The 24,309-nt window shown below is 37.4% G+C and overlaps 1 protein-coding gene across 8 annotated transcripts in view; it reads right to left on the bottom strand.

Moving 5' to 3' along the window:
- The window catches only part of PLCB1 (phospholipase C beta 1), a 670,724-nt gene that overhangs the window by 513,257 nt on the left and 133,158 nt on the right, over positions 1-24,309 (bottom strand). The window contains exon 1 of one of the 8 annotated variants that reach the window (XM_073236923.1): positions 17,431-18,373. The exons of the other annotated variants lie outside the window; for them this stretch is intronic. The gene's annotated coding sequence lies outside the window, so the exon portion shown is untranslated. Of the gene's footprint in view, positions 1-17,430; positions 18,374-24,309 lie in introns of those variants that run through there. 8 annotated transcript variants of the gene reach the window in all.

Here is a 24,309-nt window from a genome sequence, read left to right as displayed (position 1 = left end):
AGATTAACTCTCCAACATATATTGAAAAACATTTCTAAAGCCATGCAGGGTGGAAGCAGGGAAGGAGGAAGGCTGACCCAGGAATCACAATTAGTTAATATATACATTTCATCAATCTTGAAGCTGTTTGCATGAGAAGACCACTGTGATAACTTCTCAGCGCTTCGATTTCCACATCTGTAAAATGGGGGTAAAAACAGCACCTATCTCATGGCAACGTTATGAAGGCTAAATGAGGTTAATATGCCAAGGGCTTAGGATATTATCTGGCATATGGTGAACACTATGCCTTGTTAATTATAATGAAATGAAAATGAAAATGTGCCATTGAGTTACACAATGAAACACACAAAATTGGACATGCATTTCCAAATATCAAAGAGTAAATCAGAGATAGGTCTTTAAATCATTCTACAAGTCTGTAATGTCCCTAAAGTCACACTATTCCTAAGGAAATAGTTGAGGGGTACAAGTTAATAACCAGTTGGTCCAGGCCTCTGTGAACAGCTTCACAGTAGGGACAACAGAATCAGAGGGGAAAGCCTTTCTCGAACCTTCAGCCTGGTCTTGGTGATCACGCTGTTCCTGTTTTGTTTTCCTCCCCATGGGCAGGAGGAAAGCACACAGGTGGGCAAACAGCAGCTGGGTCCTGGGGGGGTGGGGGTGGCAAGATGGTCTGTGGAGTGACAGTCAGAAGACCCAGGTAATGACACTAGAGAGGCAGCAGACCCTGGGAAGGAGCCAAATTTATTTATTGTTGGCCTGGAATGCACTTTGCTATTCCTCCTTCGCCTCTGACAGTGCTAAACATAAATGTGGCATTTTCAAGATTAATTTTTGAAACCATTAAAAAAATTGCTGCAACACAGAAGCTTCTATTCCATTTTCAGTTTGGCTGGGTATTCTTTTTTCAAAAATTATGACAGAGAGTCCACTCAAAACCAAGTCACCATCATGATAGGCATTCTGAATAAATGGATAAACAAAAGCCCAAGGCACTTTGTAGTCTGCATAATCCCATCAATAGTTTTAGCTTGATTTATAGTCTTCCAAATTGAGATACAGTATTGTCTTATAAATAAATATAAGATGGAAAACTGCCTTAGTTAAATGTCTCCAAGTCAATGGCATAGGTAGTCTAGGTTATGGGCCCCACAGCCGGATAGGTGCAAGAGTCTGGCAACTGGGAGGGACTTTGCTGGTGCATGAAAGAAGATCAAGGCAACACAATTTGCACACAGACATTGTAACAGAGGCTGTAGGTATCCTGCCCACATCCTCTTGGCATGGACCATCCTTACAACTACAAGTGCAGAGTCTCTCCATCTTCTTGATGGAGAGCTTTCATTGGCACATAGCCTGCCAGGCCTGTGCTCAGAGTGCTAAGGATTCAATGTCCTTGCCCCCAAGGAGCAGCCCTTCACCTCTGACTGATGGGAGGGATGAATAAATACCACAGCTGACTTGTTTCCTTTGCTGGAATTACTCTGAAGGACAGATATTCTCCATCTCCCAGAGAATCCCAGAGACAGAGCCCCCATGGCAGCAACTAGGTTGGTAATGTACCATTAGTGTTAACTGACTTTTCTTTCCCTGTTTCTCTTTCCATTCCTTACAGGGGTTTCTGGGCACTAACTTCCAAAAACCTACTTGCACAGAAAGCTTTGTCTCATAGTCTCCTCCTGGGAGAACTCAAACCAAGACAGGGTAATCTGGGGTGCTTCTTGGAGTTTTGGAGTCAGTTTTCCTGCTGTATGTCTGGACCTCAACAACAAAATCAATTTCTGTTTACCTACCAAATATAAGCGAAGTCTCACTCTTCCATAAACTGCTCCAGCTGCCCTTTCACAGCTTTTGGGAAGCCTACTGCAACATATTAGGGTACACAGGAAAAATTAATTGGATCCAAGGAAGCCAAGAAATTGATTAGAGTGAATCAGGTTATAAATCTCCAGTTGCCTGCTGTTTTACATTACATGTTAAAATATCACAAAAGACAAATCAAATGATCTTTGAGGAATTGCAACTGTTATTCACCTCTATCAGGCACTGGACTGGTTACTTTTACCTCTATTAGGATTATTAGTTATTTTAAAGCAGTTGGGAAACACTGTTAGAACACACCAGCCTCAAGTTCCAGAGTCAGGGGAGGCCAGAAGGGAAACTGACTGAATCGTCCTGCTTGAGTCACACACACTTAAGAATTGAATGTCCTGGAGCAGTATAGAGGCTTTGTTCGTCTTGAGAGCAACCACAGAGATGTACTGTTTTTGTTTATCGGTCTGATCAGCCCCATTTATTTGTTTGTTTGTTTTTGGTATCATCAATATAAAATTACATGAGCAACATTATGGTTTCTCGATTTCCCCCATTATCAAATCCCCACCACACACTCCATTGCAGTCACTATTCATCAGCATAGTAAGATGCTACACAATCACTACTTGTCTTCTCTGTGCTATACTGCCTTCCCTGTGCCTCCCCCGCTACATTATGTGTGCTAATCGTAATGCCCCTTATTCCTTCCTCCCTACCCATCCTCCTCAGTCCCTTTCCCTTTGGTAACTGTTAGTCCATTCTTGGGTTCTGTGAGTCTGCTGCTGTTTTGTTACATCACTTTTTTTCTTTGTTCTTATTCTCCACAGATGAGTACTTGTCTTTCTCTGCCTGTCTTATTTCACTAACCATAATACCCTCTAGCTCCATCCATGTTGTTGCAAATGGTAGGATTTGTTTTCTTCTTATGGCTGAATAATATTCCATTGTGTATATATACCACATCTTCTTTATCCATTCATCTACTGATAGACATTTAGGTTACTTTCATTTCTTGGTTATTGTAAATAGTGCTGCAATAAACATGGGGGTGCATATGTCTTTTTGAAATTGGTGATCAGCCCCATTTATAACTTCACCTTTCAGCAGATACCTTCCTTCATAAGCATTTAAGATGATGTATTTGGGAGCAAGACTGCCTGAATTCAAATCCTGATTCTACCTCTCACCAGCCATGTAGTTCTCAGCAAATTACTTTTAACCTCACTGCGCCTCATGTTCCTGATCCACAAAATGGAAATACTAGACTCTGTACCACAGAACTATTATGAGGATTAATGAGTTAACCCCTTGTTACTCACTGGAGCTACACTGGAGACCAGCAGCATCAACATCCTGGGCAGAGGGAGCTTAATAGAAGTTCAGTTCCTCAGGCCCCTTGCCAGACCCACTGAACCAGTCTGCATTTTAACAAGATCCCCAGGGGATGTGTGCACACATTAAAGTCTGAGAGGCACTGACTTACCACGGTCAAGTGCTTAAAGTAAAGCCTGGCAGGCTGAAAGTGTCCAATCAATTTCCGCGATTATTATCTCAGTTAATGAGACGCTTCCCCAGGAAAGTATTTCGCGATCTCCAAGAATCGGTAAGTACTCTTGTAATACTGTCCTCTGTCCTCTCGCAGCATAAGCCACAGTCACACTGTCACATTTTTTAATAGCTACTTGATTCATGTCTTTTTTATACACTTGGTAAATGGTGTCACAGAACCGATTCCCCAGAATCGGACCTCTAAGAGGAAGGTACATAGGTTGTGATTTATTAACAGTGTTCAGAGGAGAAACAGAGTGTGGAGAGGGCAAACAAAATGGCATAGGGAAGGGTAAGAAGCCTAGCGTTTAACCATCTCTGGCACAGCCCCAGTTTCAACCCATGGACCTCCAGGTAAACTGTATCAGTGTTTCTAGCTCCAAGGCAAGTGAGCAGGACGTTCACAATCCCACCCCAGCCAGTAAGGGCTCAAGACTTTCCCATGAGGAAACTCCCAGGTTTCCCGGCACCTTGGCAGAATAGCCAAGGACCGTCTTCTGAAAAACGGAGCAGGTGTTAGGAGCAAAGCAACAAAAGCTGGGGGATAGGAACTTGGGACCGGAAAGCAGGGATCCCAGGTGACCTGCACAGGGCACTGACAGTGTCCACTGGAGCTGGGTGCTATGCAGGTGTCTTCTGGTCCTAAATTGGGCCTGTTTGCCATCCTGCCTCATCTAGCTCCACTTATTCGCTCATGCATTCAACAAATCATGTCCTGAGCTCCTACCCATGTGCCATACACTGTTTTTGAAGCTGGTGATACAGTATTTTGATGAGATATGGGGCCTAGGAAATCTAGTGAAGAGGCAAATAACAAGCAGCAAACATATAAATGTATCAGATTAATTCCAGCTAGTTATTATAAGTGCTATAACTATAAGAAACAGAACAATAATGACTGCTAGGGGGAACAAGAAGAAGGCAGTCAGAAACTGGAACTGATGCTTCAGTGTCCCTTTTAGGCCCCCATCTCCAGGCTGGTGTCCCCGCGGCACAGAAACTGCAGGCGTGGGCTAACAGCTTCCAGCTATACTGTAGGGGGCTGCAAGGCTGTGCACCAACCCCTGGGAGGGGAGGCTACTGATAGCCAATGACGTGGTGGAGAACATGAGGTACATTCATACTGCAGAGCTTCCACAGGAACAGGCTGAGGTGTGACCTCTTCTGCTCCATCTTTACTTACCTTGTAGCCCTTTCCTATTCTAATTCCCTCATTCCCTTTCTCCTGAGGGCATTCCTTCAATAAATCCCTTGCACCAGAATCCTCATCTCTGGCTTTGCTTGCAGGGAACCCTACAATAGATATTAATTTCTCTCCTCTCCAGAATTTTCTTCCCCTGCCAGCATCTGCCAAAGTTCAAGCCCTCTAGATGAGCAGCCACTTCTCACTGTAGCCTCCAGCCCTGTCCAGGGGGAAGCAGAGCAGCAAAAGGCCCCATTTCCCCTTTCGTTGGCTGCCTGATGGGAATGCAAGATGGGGGAAGGACAAAAACAAATTTCAAGATTTGCCAAGAATTCATGATGTACTGGGTAGGAGGGTCATCTGCTGTCCAGCTTACTGACAACTAGTCTAAGTCATGGAGAGACACACAAGGTAGAGTGACATCTCAAATAGAGAAATCCTCTCATTTATAGTGCACTTAATAAGCTGCTGCCAACTAGAAGAATTAACATGGCCAAACCCAGCACATACCTTCATTCTCTTCTGGAGGCACATATCTAAAATCTTTCTTAAGGCTGACATCAGTAAAAGCAACCTAAACCTTCAACGCTTAAGCTTCACTGGTTATGAACAGGTTTTCACTGCTCACTGTACCTTAGGTTTCTGAGGCAGTAATGAAGCAAAGATTATTGTCACATGTAAATGCCATAAATTTCTTCAGCAATTACTAGTCTGTGAGGGTGAGGTTGAGGTGATGAACAAGCCAAGAGGGTCCATGCTGATTCTCTGCACATCCATCAGGAGGATGCTAGGATGCTGTTGGCTTAATTATTACACCTTGTAGAGATGAATGCAGGGAACACGCGTGCCTTGTTGGCAGCCTCCCAGGGGACTGGTACTGAGTAATTGCTTTCCATCCCTGTAGGAATCATCGACATGGAACCACAAGCGCCATCTGGCTCTCTGTGCCTCCCACACATACCCAGCAAGCCTCCTGGGGACAGAAAGAAGTATTTTGGGTGGCAGTTCTCATCGATAAGCGGGTGACATCTTGTCTCCTTCTTTATTATAATCACAAATTTTATATTAAGAAACATCCCTGACAACTGAAAAACACTATGCTACAGATATATATATACACACATATATATACAAATATGTAAATTTGTATTCATGCTAAAACCAAATAACATTACATTATAAATAATTTATAGCTGTATTATATAATATTATACAAATACATGCATATATAAATACATATTTTATATTTATAGGGTTTCTATAGGGTAAAGAAGGTCACACATGAACACATAAGAAATATTTAATAAACAGCACTGTAAAAATTGGCTAGTGATTTCTGAAGAAAACATATTACATTCCAAATAAATTATTGCTGGATTTTTAAAAAAGTTATCAACTTTATAGGTGACTTGGTTTTTTAAAAATGTAAAATAAATGGAATAATTATTTTAAAAATCCATGGATAATCTCAACAGTGTAAGACTTTTCAACTTCCTCAGGCCAAAACTATCCCAGGTAGTTACAAGGAAACCTTAAAGCTAAAAGATATTTTGTTGCAAATATAACAGTTAAAAGGATAATGGTCTTATGATGAAGAGATCTTAATATAAAGGGCTCTGGTGAATGAATCTCTAGGGTTTCACTGAAGGAAATCTGAGAAATATTCAAGAGGTCTAACATGAAATAGGCACTCAATAACTATTTCTTCAATAAATAACAATTAATTAAATTAAGAAAGGGGAAAATGGGTAAAGAGCACACACATACAATTCACATGGAAGGAAATGTGCAGAATTCATGTCCTGTATGTATAGAAGCCTTGCCTGATCCCTATCTTCCAGCTTCTGTAAGGTTGGCTGCTAACAGCTCATAGCTGCCCCTTCTGAAAACTGCCTTCATCCAAATGGGAGCCACCTCACCTGGGAAGCTGCAGGTCTGCCCTGCAGCCAACCTCAGCAAATCACTGACTCTAACGGGTAGGAGGAGACCAGACAACAAGAGGAAGTAGAAAAATAATTTATGATATTTCCAAGCACTGGGAGGAAATTGGTAAAATAATTTTTTGCCACAATACCAAATAATATGGGAATATGATCATTATATACTATGGAGATTGTAAAAAACTATATAGACTAAGTTATAAGACTGGCATTAATACAAACTTGGCACTTACATTAGATGGCAGCCTGAGAAATTGTATCTTATCCTCTAATGCTATGCCTCTTAGATCCTTTCTAAAATGACCAGTGGACTACAATATGCAGGGAATAATACATGTGACCTGAAGCAATATCAGCAATATTCAACATCAAACTTCTGCTACATATTCACGAGAAGGGAAATTGAAGAGAAACATCAAGGGCGCCCTTGCATGCCTCTCTCTTGAGAAATAAACACAACATGATTGGAAGCAATCTTTGCAGGATCCTGGGAACCCCCCTGCCCAGGTAGTAGATATAGGTGAGAAGACCCCAGGAGTAGCCTGCCCCAGTGGAGAGGCCCTGGTCTTATGAGGCAGCTATTCAATAAAACTCACAATCATCTTCCTAACCAGGAATGTGTTTTGATGATATGGCAGGTAGAAGGTCATTTGTGACCACACTGTGTACTTGATAAGAGGTCAGGTCAGCAGGAAAGGTAAACACAGAAAACCACCATGCCCTTCAAGTGGCTAGGTCACCAAACTAGCAATATAAATATATTAATGTAACATCCAGAAAAGATACCTAAAAAAAAAAAGTTGTTTTTTTTTTTAAATATACAGACATGAAAGGATCCAAGAACCCCACCACTATTTCATGGTTATGGGCAAATGTCTGGTCTACATCAGAGATGACTCTTTCTTCAAGGATGAAGAACTATTAAAAGGAATAACAATGTTTTAAAAGCTTGAACCCTAAAGATAATGCATTATATTTTTAAAAACAAAGGAAAATGAAAATAAGGAGGAGCATACATTTGGGGAAATATTTAGTACAGCAAAACAAGTGAATCATCTGCTTTATAGGATTAATAGCAAAACAAGTAAAGTATCTGCTTTATAGGATTAATAAAATTCCTTGAAACAAGAACCATATAAACAATGAGAAGATAAGGCCAGAGAATGAGATAAAATAGGGGCTAAGACAAGGACAGAAACAAAAAAAAGAGCTGCATAGGCTAAGAAGACAATAACAAGAAAGAAAAACATCATAGAAAATGAAAATCTTTATTAGAAATAGGGCATAGGATTGCCAGAGCAGAAAAGTCAAGTCACTGGTACAAAAACAAGCCTTTAAAACTCTCCCAGAACAGAGAGGGAAAAAAAAGGTTAAAAACAATGAGAGACAAGATAATGCATGTGAAAAGTAAGCCCAAATGGTGCAAAGTGATACTCGAGAGAATGAGGTCAGACAGACCCCAAAGAAATAAGAATTAAAGAGAAGGAAACATTTCCAAATCTGTTTGTCTAAAATAATTTCTGAGAATCCGAGCAAAATTTACGAAACATTATCAATGTCCACACATATAGTGAGTTGATTTTTTTAAAAAATATTTCAAGGGAAGAGAAAAAAATCCTCAGTGCTTTCAGGAAAATAAAAACAGCAACAATCTCTTACAAAGAAATAAAACACAGGATACCCTCACCACTCGTATCATATTCCAGAAGATAAGGGAAGGAGGTCTACAGAGTTGAAAAGGTAAATGGCAGTGACGAAGGACTGTATACAATCATCTAAGTACCTGGGTAAAATCAATAAAATGAAGAGAGAAAATAGTATGAAAAGAAAGAGAAATGGGGATTTAACTGAAAGCAATTGGACCAGGACCTAACGTGGATGCACATGGTGAAAACAAAACAAACAAAACAGAGCAAAATGAACTACAATCCTTTTGATGGATTATTTTACTTGTTTAATTTTTTAAAGAGTGGATTGGAGGCAATAAAATCTATTTACAACCTGCCTCCATATGACTGTCATTTTCTTTATCGGATATCCCAAAAAATGAAGATTATTTCATTATTGACCAGAAATTGGAACAAAGAGTTGACTTAAAACGCCTTCCTTCTGAACATGTAGAGGAACAGGACGTATTGACTATATTCCTTCCTTGTCTTCCAAAGCAAATTCAAAACATCAGACACCTTCAAAGCAGAGAGTCAAGAGCTATCTTTTAACCAACATGGCCAGCTGACCTAACTTAAGTTTACAAGTGTGGGTATATATAAACTTGTCCCCCAATTAAGCAATAAAAGTCAAGATTAGGATAATAAGGTAGAAAACATGATTTTACACACTTTAGATGGCTTCTGTTTCATCTTTATGCTTCTCCCCTTTTTATTAGAAGCTAAAACCAGTGAGTGAGAAGTAGAACATTAATGCTTGACATACAGCATATTTCCATAGTAGGTATTATCTGTGCAGCTGGAGAACCTGCAATACATAGAGACAGTACATCCGGTAGGCGATCACACTGTCCCATATTAGATACAAACCAAAGTATATAAAAGTTGCAAGGCGGGGGAGCTTGATTATATATACATATATATATATAGTGTTTAAAACTTTTTCAGTTTTTAAAAATGTTCCAGGTCAGATTTTCCTATAGTTCATCCAAACTTTTCTTTCTAATGAAAATAAGTAGCTGCAAAATATACTAGGAATACATAACAATAAAGTGAAAAAAATCAAACATTTCTAAATTTTTGAATCACTCGCTAGGCAGTATGTAGAATACTGCATGTTATTGTAGTAGATATGTTATATCTTCCTAAACTATATGTTAAAGGATAAAAGGAAGTAGACTCCTAAAGGGAAACATATTTACTTGTTAAGTAATAAGCGTATCAGTTATTACTTGCTAATTTGCTAATTTAATTAGGAAAAAAGTGAAAGGCAAAATTAAAATATAACTATACCAAGTAAATAACACTAGGAAACATCTGCATATAACTTCTGTCTACATGGCTGAGAATTTTTTAGGCCAAAATCAAAAAGTCAATTTGGAAATGCATTAAGGAGCACAGAGAAGGGGTCACCCAATTGAACTATTTGTGAATATCTTTGTTCTTTGGTATATAAAGATTGATTGGTAAAATGGGTAGGTCTGAAAGTTTAAAGGGATCTAGTAAGCAAACACCTTCATTTTCTATGCACTTTTAAAAGTCTGAGCTTTGCCTCTGATTTATTTACTGAATAAGATGCACAGTATCTACAATAACAAGATGTTTTAAATAATTTAATCAAACAAATAGCAAGGGAGAAAAAAAGGAAAAATGCTTTAAAAAGTGTGCTAGGTTTACTTACATGACTTTTTCTTAACATTAAAAATAAGTCCCAGTGATTTTTAGTAAAGAATGGCTGCCCAAACCATGGGCACCCTAAAACATACCTTTTCCTACACTGTTTAATAAGCTGCTTTACCAATCCCCAGCATCACACTGCTTAGACAGCTAAATGCAAAGGTTTGAAAGAAATATTCTGACATTATTTATCCCAATTCTTATTCCATTTCCAATGCCACCTTACCCTAAAATAAGCTTTTGACTTTTAGAAGGGGTTATTAATTTTTTGTGCATCCATGAAGAGGGTTCACAGACCAGGGAAGAAGAAGCCACTCAATAGGCCATGGTAATGAGATATTCTCCACACAGAAGCTTAATCTTCTTGCACACCAATGCTTCCTGATTCTCTGTAGGGAAATGGCTTTATTCAGTAACTGAATGTGTGTTCCAAACACAGAGGTTAATTTGGCTTGCTATGTGGGGGTCTCTCTGTGGGAAGAGCTGCTACCCTGATTCAAACTTTGGCTAAGCAATGTTAAGTTTGAAAAAGGAACACAGAAATCCATCATCCTTCATATTATTGCTTTTTATGTGCAATAATTAAATCCCTAACACTTAATGACCTACATCAAAAACTAATGTTTCAAAGTAGAACTTAACACAGTATGTTGGATCTTAAAGATAAATCAAATGTAATAAATATATTACAGCAGCAGCCCAGTTTGAAAAAGATATATGTACCCCTATGTTTATCACAGCACTATTTACAATAGCCAAGATATGGAAGCAACCTAAATGTCCATCAGTAGATGGATGAATGGATAAAGAAGATGTGGTACATATACACAATGGAATATTACTCAGCTATAAGAAAAAAACAGATTCTACCATTTGCAACAACATGGATGGAGCTAGAGGGTATTATGCTCAGTGAAATAAGCCAGGCAGAGAAAGACAATTACCAAATGATTTCACTCATGTGGAGTATAAGAACAAAGAAAAACTGAAAGAACAAAACAGCAGCAGAAGCACAGAACCCAAGAATGGACTAACAGTTACCAAAGGGAAAGGGACTGGGGAGGATGGGTGGGAAGGGAGGGATAAGGGTGGGAAAAAAGAAAGGGGGCATTACGATTAACATGTATAGTGTTGGGGTGGGCACGGAGAGGGCTGTGCAACACAGAGAAGACAACTGGTGATATTACAGCATCTTACTATGTTGATGGACAGGACTGTGAACGGGTATGTGGGGGGGGCCTGGTGAAGGGGGAAACCTAGTAAACATAATGTCCTTCATGTAATTGTAGATTAATGATACCAAAATAAAATTTAAAAAAATATATATATTTGTCTTCAGAAACAAGACAGGGATGCCCACTCTCCCCACTGTTATTCAACATGGTACTGGAGGTCCTAGCCATGGCAATCAGACAAAACAAAGAAATACAAGGAATCCAGATTGGTAAAGAAGAAGTCAAACTGTCACTATTTGCAGATGACATGATATTGTACATAAAAAACCCTAAAGACTCCACTACAAAACTACTAGAACTAATACTGCAACTAAAGTTGCAGGATACAAAATTAACACACAGAAATCTGTAGCTTTCCTATACACTAACAATGAACTAATAGAAAGAGAAATTAGGAAAACAATTCCATTCACAATAGCATCAAAAAGAATAAAATACCTAGGAATAAACCTAACCAAGGAAGTGAAAGACCTATACCCCGAAAACTACAAGAAACTCTTAAGAGAAATTAAAGAGGTCACTAACAAATGGAAACTCATCCCATGCTCCTAGCTAGGAAGAATTAATATCATCAAAATGGCCATCCTGCCAAAGCAATATACAGATTCAATGCAATCCCTATCAAATTACCAACAGCACTCTGCAGTGAACTGGAACAAACAGTTCAAAAATTCATATAGAACCACCAAAGACCCCAAATAGTGAAAGCAATCCTGAGAAGGAAGAATAAAGTTGGGGAGGATCTCGCTCCCCAACTTCAAGGCCATAGTAATCAAGACAATTTGGTACTGGCACAAGAACAGAGCCACAGACCAGTGGAACAGATTAGAGACTCCAGACATTAACCCAAACATATATGGCCAATTAATATATGATAAAGGAGCCATGGACATACAATGGGGACATGACAGTCTCTTCAACAGATGGTGCTGGCAAAACTGGACAGCTACCTGTAAGACAATGAAACTGGATCACTGTCTAACCCCATACACAAAAGTAAACTCCAAATGGATCAAAGACCTGAATGTAAGTCATGAAACCATAAAACTCTTAGAAAAAAATATAGGCAAAAATCTCATGGACATAAACATGAGTGACTTCTTCATGAACATATTTCCCTGGGCAAGGGAAACAAAGGCAAAAATGAACAAGTGGGACTATACCAAGCTAAAAAGCTTCTGTACAGCAAAGGACACCATTAATAGAACAAAAAGGTATCCTACAGTATGGGAGAACATATTCATAAATGACAGATCCTATAAAGGATTGACATCCAAAATATATAAAGAGCTCACACACCTCAACAAACAAAAAGCAAATAATCCAATTAAAAAATGGGCAGAGGAGCTGAATAGACAGTTCTCTAAAGAAGAAATCCAGATGGCCAACAGGCACATGAAAAGATGCTCCACATCGCTTGTCATCAGAGAAATGCAAATTAAAACCACAATGAGATATCACCTCACACCAGTAAGGATCGCCATCATCGAAAAGACAACAACAAATGCTGGCAAGGTTGTGGAGAAAGGGGAACCCTCCTACACTGCTGGTGGGAATGTAAATTAGTTCAAGCATTGTGGAAAGCAGTATGGAGGTTCCTCAGAATGCTCAAAATAGAAATACCATTTGACCCAGGAATTCCACTTCTAGGAATTTACCCCAAGAATGTAGCACTCCAGTTTGAAAAAAACAGATGCACCCCTATGTTTATTGCTGCACTATTTACAATAGACAAGATATGGAAGCAACCTAAATGTCCATCAGTAGATGAATGGATAAAGAAGATGTGGTACATATACACAATGGAATATTACTCAGCTATAAGAAAAAAACAGATCCTACCATTTGCAACAACATGGATGGAGCTAGAGGGTATTATGCTCAGTGAAATAAGCCAGGCAGAGAAAGACAATTACCAAATGATTTCACTCATATATGGAGTATAAGAACAAAGAAAAACTGAAAGAACAAAATAGCAGCAGAATCACAGAACTCAAGAATGGACTAATAGTTACCAAAGGGAAAGGGACTGGGGAGGATGGGAGGAAAGGGAGGGATAATGGTGGGGAAAAAGAAAGAGGGCATTACGATTAACATGTATAGTGCATGGGGGGCACGGGGAGGCCTGTGCAACACAGAGAAGACAACTGGTGATTTTACAGCATCCTACTACGCAGATGGACAGTGACTGTGGAGGGGTACGTGGGGGGGACTTTGTGAAGGGGGGAGCCTAGTAAACATGATGTTCTACATGTAATTGTAGATTAATGATACCAAAAATAAAAGAGAGATATTTGTCTTTATATTTACACCAAACAATTTTTTTCTGGAAGACTATATCAAATATGCAAATCAGCATTTTTTCCCAGTTAACTAATCCAGATCATTTGATAGCTTATTGGCATAGTATTTCAAATGTTAAAAAATTAATGTGATAACCTCACAGTTAAAAAATCAAACAGAAATGGTATAAAATTAAGAAAATCATGCCACTACACCCCGTTCTCTCACTAACATCCTTACACATAGCCACTTCCATGTTCTTTAACATTTTATTGTGAAATATAACACATACAGAAAAATGCATTTAAAATTTACCCCTAAATAAATTATTATAAAGTGAGTACCTGGATAAAAAAAAAAACAGAACTCCAGAATCCCCAAAGACCTCTCATTGGCCCCGGTGATCCTCATCCCCCGTTCCAACCTCTTTCTCTGGTAATTTCATCAGTGCTTATGTTTTTGCCTTAAGCACTTCACTTTCCTCCCTATACTCTATAGTTCAGTTTTGCCTATTTTGTCATTGACATAAATGAACTTAAATACCTTTAATGCTATGCATTATTTTTTGTAAGCTTCCTTCACACAACATTGTATCTGATATATTTGTCTTATTTACTGTGTTTATTTTCATCACTGTATAATATTCTTTTCAGTGACTCTACTATTATTTTATTTTTTATTATGGTAAAACACATAATATAAAATTTACCATTTTAACTATTTTAAGTGTACATGAGGGACATTAAAGACATGTACAGTATTGTAATCCTCACTATTTCCAGAACTTTTTCATCATCCCAAACAGAAACTCTGCTCATTCAATAACTCCCCATCCTTGCTTCCCCTCAGGTCCTCATAATCTCTACTTTCTCACTCTGTGAATTTGCCTATTCTAGGTACCTCATATATAAGTGGAATCGTACAAATATTTATCCTTTTGGGACAGCTTACTTCAGTCAGCATAATGTTTTCAAGGTTCGTCAATGTTGTAACTATGTCAGAACTTTGTCACTTTTTAAGGCTGATAAATATTCCATTGTATAGACATACTACATGTACTTATCCATTCATCTGTGGCTGGATACATGGGTTGTTTCCACCTTCTGGCTACTGTAAACAATGCTGCTATTAACAATGGCAAACAGGTATCTGTTAGAGTCTCTGCTTTCAATTCCTTTGGCTGCATACCTGAGTGTGGAATTGCGGGATGGTACAGTAATTCTATGCTTAACTATTGGACAAACTGCCATACTGTTTTCCACAGAGACTGCACAATTTTACATTCCTACCAGCAATGCACAAAGGTTCCAATTTCTCCACATCCTCACCTACACTTACTATTTTCTGTTTTCTTTTAATAACAGCCATATTTTTTTGATGTTTGGTGGTAGGCATTTGAGTTGTTTCCAGTCTGAGGCTGTAACAAACAATGCTGATAAGAGAATGCTTATGCCTATTTCCTAGACCATATGAGAATACATTTCCATTGGGTATATACCTGGAATTGGGATTGCTCACAGAACATATGCATGTTCAAATTTAATAGAAAATGTCAGAGTTTTTCAAAGTGTTTCTCCCAATTTACACCACACCAGCACATATCCAAGTATCTGGTGCACTTGCTGTAGGTGTAAAATGATAACAACTCTTGGCTTGAATTTTCATTACTATTAATGAGGTTGAGCAGCTTTTCATATATTTATTGGCTATCTGATATCCTCTTTTATGAACAGTTTATTCAATAATGAATAGTTCAGTAATCTTGTCCACATTTTCTTCAGTGCATCATCTGTCATATTCTTAAAATTCCTCAGGAATTTTAAGAATCCCATATATGGAGCTTGTCAAGGCAAGGTCTTCTTCGGTTACATGTATTGCAAACACCTAATTTGTTACTTAGGTACACTTGCAGAGTTGTTTTTTGATGCCCATATAGGCTAATTCAAATATTTATTTTTGTTTTTATCTCTTTGTGCACACAAAAGATAATAAATATTATATTCATTTTTATGCCCTTTTTTTTTCCTTTACAGTTTATTTTGAAAGTTCCCCCATCAGTATAAGGAATGTTTTCTCATTCTTTTGTATAGCTGTACAATATTCCATTGTGTGATTATACTTTTGTTTGCCGCACCAGTTCTTGTTGACCCAGGGACTACCTTACATGACAGCCCCCGCTGTCAATAATGCTGTATAGCATACAAATAATGCTGCAATGAATATCCTTGTATATATATCATTTTGCAATCATATCTTTAGGAAAAATGCCAGAAAGTAGAATTGCTGGTATAAAGGCTAAACCTTTGGTAGATATGCCAAAAATCCTTATGGATTATTCCCACCCATCCCCCAACTCCCAACAATTCCAGCACCTATTCCTGCACAACCCACAAGCATACTGTCACCCCTATGAATTTTTACCAATCTATTACAAATATTTAGTTGTAGTTTAAAATTGCATTTTTTGTGTTATGAGTAGCAGGGTCTGTTTCATGTGTTTAAAGGCCTTTAACATCCATGTTACTTCTGAGTGTTATGGCTTCCCCTGTCAAAGGAGATGTCAGCTACATCAATACTGAAACATTAAACATTACTGTGCATGTGAATTTCTGGGCAATCTTGGTAAAATTCAAATTCTGGTTCAGTAGGTCTGGGCTGGGGCTGGAGATTCTGCATTTCTAACAAACACTCACATGGTGCCAAAGAAGCAATCCAAAGAATACACTTACGTAGCATGGATGGTATGAAACACTCACAGCTACTTACAGAAGAAATTCAAAGTAAATTATCAAGGAAAATAATCGTTTATTTAAAATAATCCAGATTTAGGTTGCTGTGTTCAAAATACCTTCTCATTTGCAGGGAGCTCAGTATGACAGCATATTCATCAAAAAATGCCTCAACATATAATTTTTATGTGCACAAAGGCAATAAAACTCCCAGAGAAATGCAACGTGATGAAGGGTAAGCTACACAGGAGTGAAGTCAAGATTGAAATCAAGGACGTAGCAATTCAAATCCTCGATTCCAGTGGCATTTCCCATGGAAGGGCTATGATGTGCTATTATATATGTGACTTACTAATAATGGCCATGCGGCTATGACACATGCCAAGAGGACTGCTGCCTATGATCATTATAGAGGGTACATAGAAGGTCTGTCCCATCAAAGTCCAGGGGCTTCACTTACAATATGTTTTAACCAATGAAACCAACATGTTCCAGGCAAAAGCTCAAATGGAAAAAACACAATGGAGTTTTTACTTAAAATACTATGCAAAACATCATTTAAGGCATAAATTATCACAAAGAGACTGGTCAGTAAGAACAAAACCAAGTGAGGAAATTCCCACTGGAAGATAATAAGGTATAATGTGCTGCATTGCACATTATACTTATTAAGCCCTTACCAAGTATTGTGTGTCTAGTTGCTCATTTAATCCTCTCACCCACACTATGGGGCAGGTTTCTCAAGCAGTGCTCTGTACAGAGTTAAGAACATAGAATACAGCAGGAAAATTTAATTATATTTTGCTATTCTCACACATGAACAGGATGCACACTCAGAAAAAAAAAGTCAGTATTATTTAATTAGTAATCGAATTTGAAAGTAAAACAGAAAGCTAGCTCTTCACCTGGAGATGTTAATCCAATGTAACTCTACCCTTCAAATAAATCAGTAAGAATTCTGCAGAAGCATACTTTGGAAAGGAGAAGACCTCCCAATTTTAAGCATATTTTACTTTAGCTACTGTTTTCTTGTATTAAGTTTTGTTCTCAAACCATGAAAGATGTTGGGGTTTTAAAACAATCTTGGTCATGTGTCTTATCTGAATGCTCCCTTCTGGCTTCAGTTCTGTTAATCTCTTAAGAGGAAGAAAAAATAAATCAAAAGGAAAAAATAATAATTTCCCAACAACAAGAAAGTCAATGAGGTGTGAATCGTCTTTCTTATTCAGCTGGTAAGTGGTAACAATAACAACAGCAACAAAACAAACAACTTGGGAAAAATACATGACCTTTAACACTGGCAAGAATGAAGAGTAACAAAAATAAAAGACAGCGTATTCAGTTAAATACCTTCCTCACAGGCTTTGCTCTCACAGCGGTTGGACTCCCCTCTACAGCTTCCCCACAGGGACCACACACCAGCTCCAAAGGCCAGAGGAACACCTTTCTGAACCTAGGTGAAAATTCTATACTGATTTTCAGGTTAAGATGGAAAATGAAAACCGCCTCACAGACTACATAAAAAAAAAAAAGAGCAAAAGCAGTTAAACAAAAAATAAAACAAAAACAAATAAGAAATGAAGCTTGACCCAATGCAATAACTCTGACAGCTAAGAAAATAAAAGAAGTTTCTGGGGCAGAGAGTTGCTCTGAGTCACTGTTTGACTTCAAACACGGATCCCTCTTCCAAGCCAATGTCTGAGTCCAAATTGCCTAAGAATTCTGGTCCATAGTCACAAATTGAAAGAGAAACAAGTTAAATAGGTGTCCTTATGGTTTTCCTTGTCTGAGAAATAGCAGAAATGCCTCTAAGTGAGTAAAATGGGAAAGAATGATTCTCACTGAAGCAAGGGTGGAAACCGTCCAATACTTCAGAATGAGTTGAGAAAGCTATCCAAAGTCTGAGGATGTCTCTCTATAGGAAGGGGAAGCACCCCTTCTCCCCTAAACACAATGTGCATGCACACACACACACACACACACATGCACATACATGGTGATATAAACCTATAAACCTGGTATAGGATACTTACCAAAATGTCAAGAGAAAATAGACCCCAGTATCCTAAGAAAGAATGTACATGGTATCAGTACTCTCTCCAGCCTTCCTTCTAAAGAGAAACAGACAGAACTCAAAACACTCTCAAACCATAGCCTGTGAAGGGAAAACACTCCCGTCCCAGATAAAGGACGAAAGTCAGGAAGTCACCAATACTTCATTAGAGGAAGCAGAATGTTTGAAAAGGGCCATCGAAGCAAGACGGAAAAAAGGGCAAAGCAACTTTGCAAAATGCGCCAATCTAGAGGAAAAGAAAGAAAGAAATTTTTAAAGCATCCAGGCATAAAAAATAAATAATCTATCTGAAGGAAAGATCAGGTTCTCCTTAGACTTCTGCACAGCAGCATTCAGGGCTAGGAGACCGTGGAGCAATGGCTACAAATGAGACCTAAGGACATTGCCTTGACCTAAAGTATTTTTCATGTTTAAAAGTATGAGATTGGCAAACATAGAGGACCTCATGAAATACACACACCTATGAACCTTCCTAAAAACTATATTTTTAAATAGACTTTGACAATTAAAGACAGTTAATTTAGAGAAGCAGCAAGATAAAACAATTTAGGAATGCAAAGCTTTGGTAGTTAGTGCTTGCAGAACATTGAAATATAGTGCTAACACTAATCAAATACAGAAATTATGGTTCCAGGGCAATGTGAGTTTTTAAGCATGAAAAATGTAAAAATATTAACACAAATAACAAACATTAAGACATGGAGGCAGGTGGACAGAGAGAGATATACCAGGTGGTAAATGTTCTCATCCTTCATAGAGCGACAACAATACAAAATTGAAATTTTAAGACTTCAGATTAAAACGGTATCCGCAGAATGATCCTATTTTTAATCTTTCCATCTATATTTACATCTACATATATGCTTCGACATTTATTTCGAATGACATTAACCCAATGTTATGATGCTATATTTCTGGGAGGCAAGATTTCTGATTATCTGACATATAAACATACAAACATACAGACATTAAGTGTGTGCCATGCTTTAAAAAAAGACTGAAAGCAAACAGGGGATATTGTTAATATTGTTTGTCCGTCATTTAAAGTAAGTTCTTAGATTGAAAGTCCCGGTTTCTCCTGTCCTTACTCATCACATGTACTAATATGAATATGATGATATTTTCCTCCTTTATTTCCTATTGCTTTCAACAGTGTTTATATATGGAGATATGTTTACATCTTCTATGTTGTTACCGCTATGAACTATTATCATCTGAAATTTACAGAGCACAAAACAAATAGAGCATGGAACACTTTACAGAGCTTTGCTCAAATACACCTTATGAGGGAAAGGAGAGATGAGAACCCAGATCTGTCTCAAACCAGTGCTCATGGTATTTACACCACATTTTAGGAACAATTTATTTTCCTACTCTGTTTTAAAAAACTAATCCATGTAGAAAAGTAATACCTTCAAAGTCTCCTGGGAATCAACTTCTTGGAATAAATGAAAATAATAACCATCCTTAAAATCCAGTATTTTGAAGGAGAGCTGAAAAATTCCTATCTAAGGGAACAGGTGGAAGGCAGTTCTTCACCTTGGCTCAGTCAGTGGGAAATCTGCCTGCTTATGAACATTCTCAGGTTGGATGATTTGAAGCAGTAGAGCTGGAGCATTTCACTGATTTAGTGGCTGCCAACGTTACCACCAAATTGGTGATTTATTTTCCATCATAAAAGTTTTGAAGCAAATTTCTGATGCCAAATGATGTATATGTAGAAGTATAGTTTCTATCTTAAAACAAGTAAAATTAACAATCAGAAAGGAGTTTAAAAAGCAATTCATTCTTGCCAATTTCAATTTTTGAGGCATTTAGATTTAAGTCCATCAGAGCCAAAAGTGAGTACATGTTGGTTAATATTAATGAAATGAAAAGCCAAGTCATAAAATGAGAGATAAACACCATGAAATGATTAATTTATCCACAAACTATCTTTAAATATGAACTTGGTTATTTGCCAACCTCCCTTGTTAAAATTTAGTTCATCCAACATTAATGAAGGTAATTTCTAAAGAGCAGAAATTGAGGCAATTTTTCTCTTCTGTTTGACAATCTTTTGTTTTCCATTTATTGCTACCACTTTAATCAGCCTATGTTTCAGAAACCATCGTTACATGTCTGTTATCACTGTTTAACTCTATTTGTTCTCTGAGTTTCAAAATTCTATCATTGAATGAGTAATTCCATTGAAATCAGGGAAGTCCCCCATGCATTCTCCCTTCATCACCAGATGTTGGGCATTCAGAGGGAGTACAAACAGAAATGGTAGCGGAGTAACTATGTGTTGAATACGATGGTGGTGGTTTCAACAATTACATTTAATTTAACAGGTACTTCAACTTTTTACTTAACTGAAAATTGTCACCCCAAATCTGAAACCAGAAAAAATCACTACACTTCTGGTGCCTCATAGAGCTGGTATATGAGGACATATTCCTAGCTAGTTCACCACTATCCAGAAATTCCAACTTTGTGGAAAAATAGTAGAAAACAATCTAGGAAATTGGTTCAGAGTTTAATTTTCCAATATGGGTGTCCTCAAGGACAGTTAGGACAAAAAATTCTTCTTCATCAGGAATTATTGTTGTTTCAGATTTAATAGCACAGACACAAGAAGTCTTATCAAGACTGTAACTGAATAAGAAAAACAGGAACAAATGCAGGCATAGTGGTTGGTATCATTCTGCTGTATCACTTGCCTCTACCGTAACCATTGATACCATAATAAAGAACCTTATAACCCTCTTCCTTTTCTTTCTCTCTCTTTTTTTGTTTTTTTATCTTCCGATGACATTGTCCAACCAACAAAACACAACGCACTATCTGTAACATTGATATAATGTTGCAGTAGTCCAATCTTCTGGCTCACACTTATCAAGGCACAAAAGATGTTCTCTATACACCTAAAAACTCTACTTCCCAACCCTGAGAATAATTTATCCAAACAAACATGTTAGTGGTTCTTGTTCTCTTTCTTTTTTTTTTTTGAGAGGGCATCTCTCATATTTATTGATCAAATGGTTGTTAACAACAATAAAATTCAGTATAGGGGGGTCAATGCTCAATGTACAATCATTAATCCATCTCAAGCCTAACTCTCGTCAGTCTCCAATCTTCTGAAGCATAACGAACAAGTTCTTACATGGTGAACGAATTCTTACATAGTGAATAAATTCTTACATGGTGTCTTGTTCTCTTTCTTTAGACTCAGTTCTTAAAGGGAAAGCATTGGCTAATTCTCAAATCACTGAGCTTACATTTTTGCCCCGAAGATTGGTTTGAGCACGGCCTTTAAAAAAAAAAACTGTAGATCATTAGGCACCTGAGTGATATTAGGCATGACTTAAAAAAAAGTTTGAAAAGATGATACCAATGCATAAACCAAACTGTTCTTTGTCATTATTCCTTAGAAAACCTTCCCTGCCCACCTCCTCCCTCTTTGTTCAGAGCCTGTGTAGGTGGAATGTGCTCTTTGATAAATGCACTCTAATTATATAACTTCACTTCTTTTACAAGATGTTATACCAGGGTTACCTTAATTTTGTTCCTATTATGTAATTGGTTGTAGGATGCTTAAGCCCATACACCTACATAAATATTAATTTTATTTCTGTCTTGTTTGATTACAAGACACTAGAGCTCTAATTTTATGCTTTTAAGGACATTATCTTTGAATACAAGACACTCTGTCTTGCCTCTTTTCTCTACTAATCAAACAATTTATAAGTCAAACTCTCTTCTGCTCCAGCTAATATATATGTTCTATTTCCTGGATAATCTTAAGCAGAAATTTCTCTACCTTAGGTCAAAAGAGAGTCAGAAGGTAATAACAATGTAGGGAACAAAAAATACCCATAAATGTAAAGCAATATAAATTGTTTTCCTTAAAATGAATGCAATCTAATTTTAAGGTATTCATTACTTTCAAAACACGGACTTCTAATTCTATCAAGGATGGAAATCTAGCAATATTGTGATTATACTGGGGAGGGGTGTGGACAAAAATCTCATGAACACAGACAGATTAGTTAGAAGGCCAGTGGTTTAAATCATCTAACCTACTATTTAATGCCTTACATGTTAACATAAAATCAACAAAAATGATGAGATTAGACTAAACCCCAGGAAGAAAAATGGGAAGAAGGCGGTGTGTAATCATCCCCATTTTCTTATTCTCACAATTATTCCAGGCAAACCAAAGTGTGAAAGGAATGATGCCTACTACTTTCAGCAAAACTTATCATAAAGAAAAAATTTTAAATAGCAAACAATACACTGTGGCATGGCAATTAGCACACGACCCTGGTTGAAGAATGTTCAGTATTTTCATCTTGAGTTTAGGTAAAACAATGCATTCTACTATGTGGCATAGGGGTTGGTATCTACTTGAATAATTTCTTCCATATTTGCATAGGTCTGTTTTGCTGTATCAGCAGAAGGGGTACAAGATGTGATTGAAGCCAATCACATAACAGCAGCTCTCTACTTTTTAAATTCTGCGGTATGACTGAGACATTTAATCAGAAGACAGATCACTTATTCCAAACATTATTGACAGAAATAAACAAGAATTTTCCACAAGCTTTCACTTGCAAAAAAGAGAAAAGTTGGATGTTAATCATAGGTTTCAGGATTAGCGCACACCAGAGGGCAAACATCAAGGAAACAGGAATTTAGAATCTTAATCTTAAGAATTCTTAAGATTTTTCTTTGCAGAATTTCATCCTCTTTTATTGTTCCCCACATTAATCGATCTGGTGAAAGATCAATCAATCCATCTAAACATGTTTTGTTCTCCTTGTTAAATGAAGGTATAGTAACATAGGTGAACATCTGTGGTCAGAAGTTCTCCAAATGTTGACCAGTATCAAGTTTTTCAGATTTTCATTTCCATTTATCATACACCCACCACGACATCATGATAATCAGTGTCATCCTTCACTGGAATATAATAATGAGAACAAAACATTTTTGCTTTCTCCTGAATTTTTCAAATTCCTGAAGAAAATTATTTTTGAACAAAAACAATTCTTAAATTGTAAAGAAGGAAACAGTGTGTATTTCAGCTAGTAGAGGGACAGTAAAAGACAGAAGTGACATCAGTGCAATATGATTAGAAAAGTGATTTCAAGAAATGATCTGTTTGTGAACACTGGCATCAGAGCCTGAGTGTATGATTCTCGTTCACAGACCTTTATAAAATCCCCAGCAACATTTGATCTTCATTAAGAAGAAATGGTTGTTTGGTGGAAATTATTTAGTAATAAACAAATACAACCCTTTACATAACCCTAAAGGGCATTATTTTCAATTCAACCCTGGACTAACCCAAAATACAGGTAAATTTTACCATTGATATGGTACCAAGAAAAGCATCATTTTCAACCTGAATCTACAATTTGTCAATCATAATATCCAAGAACTACTATTGCTCCACAGAACTAAATAAAATAAGCTGTGTTCTCTTTTCCAGAAAATTACCTACATTTGACAAAGAAAAAAATGTTTAAATCATTATTTATTCCTCAAAGCTTACTAATTTTGAAAATGTATTTTGCCACATGCCTGAAGTGGTGTTTAGAAGAGGAAGTCAAAATATAATGTTAAAATGAAGTGAACATGCCTTTATCTTACTGAGCTGATGTGATGAAGGCCAAAAATCTGTCTTCAGATCCTCTGGATAGAGATACAAAACTTACGTTTCAGTTTCAACTAAATGATAGATATAGTGAGTGACAAAATCAGTTTTTGAAAAAAATGCTAAGCAACAAAATCCACTATCAAAAATGTAGTAAGCAGAAAAATCAGCTTTCTCTATTACTCCACTACTCTATTTTACTGTCATTCTACAAATAGCAATAGCATCCCTGTAGCCTCTTAACAAAGCCATTTGACATACATTAGCCATTAATTCAATTCTTAACATAAACTCTCACAATAGGAAGCATTATTCCCATTTCGCATGTGAAGATATTGAGAGTTAGATGACCTACCTAACTTCTCAGAACTAGAAAGTGGCAGAGACGCAACTGAACATTTCTACTTCCTTCTTTTGCTGCTGTGTGGTTGCCATGAGAATATGACTGGGCTAACCTAAGAAAAAGCCAGAGCTAGCCTGCTGGAGGATGAGGGGCCATGTGGAGCAGAGCCCA

This window comes from Manis javanica, chromosome 5 (genome assembly GCF_040802235.1).
Source record: "Manis javanica isolate MJ-LG chromosome 5, MJ_LKY, whole genome shotgun sequence".
Classification (NCBI taxonomy): domain Eukaryota; kingdom Metazoa; phylum Chordata; class Mammalia; order Pholidota; family Manidae; genus Manis; species Manis javanica.
The sequence above is the reverse complement of the archived record's forward strand: the minus strand, read 5'-3'. Positions and strand labels throughout refer to the sequence as shown.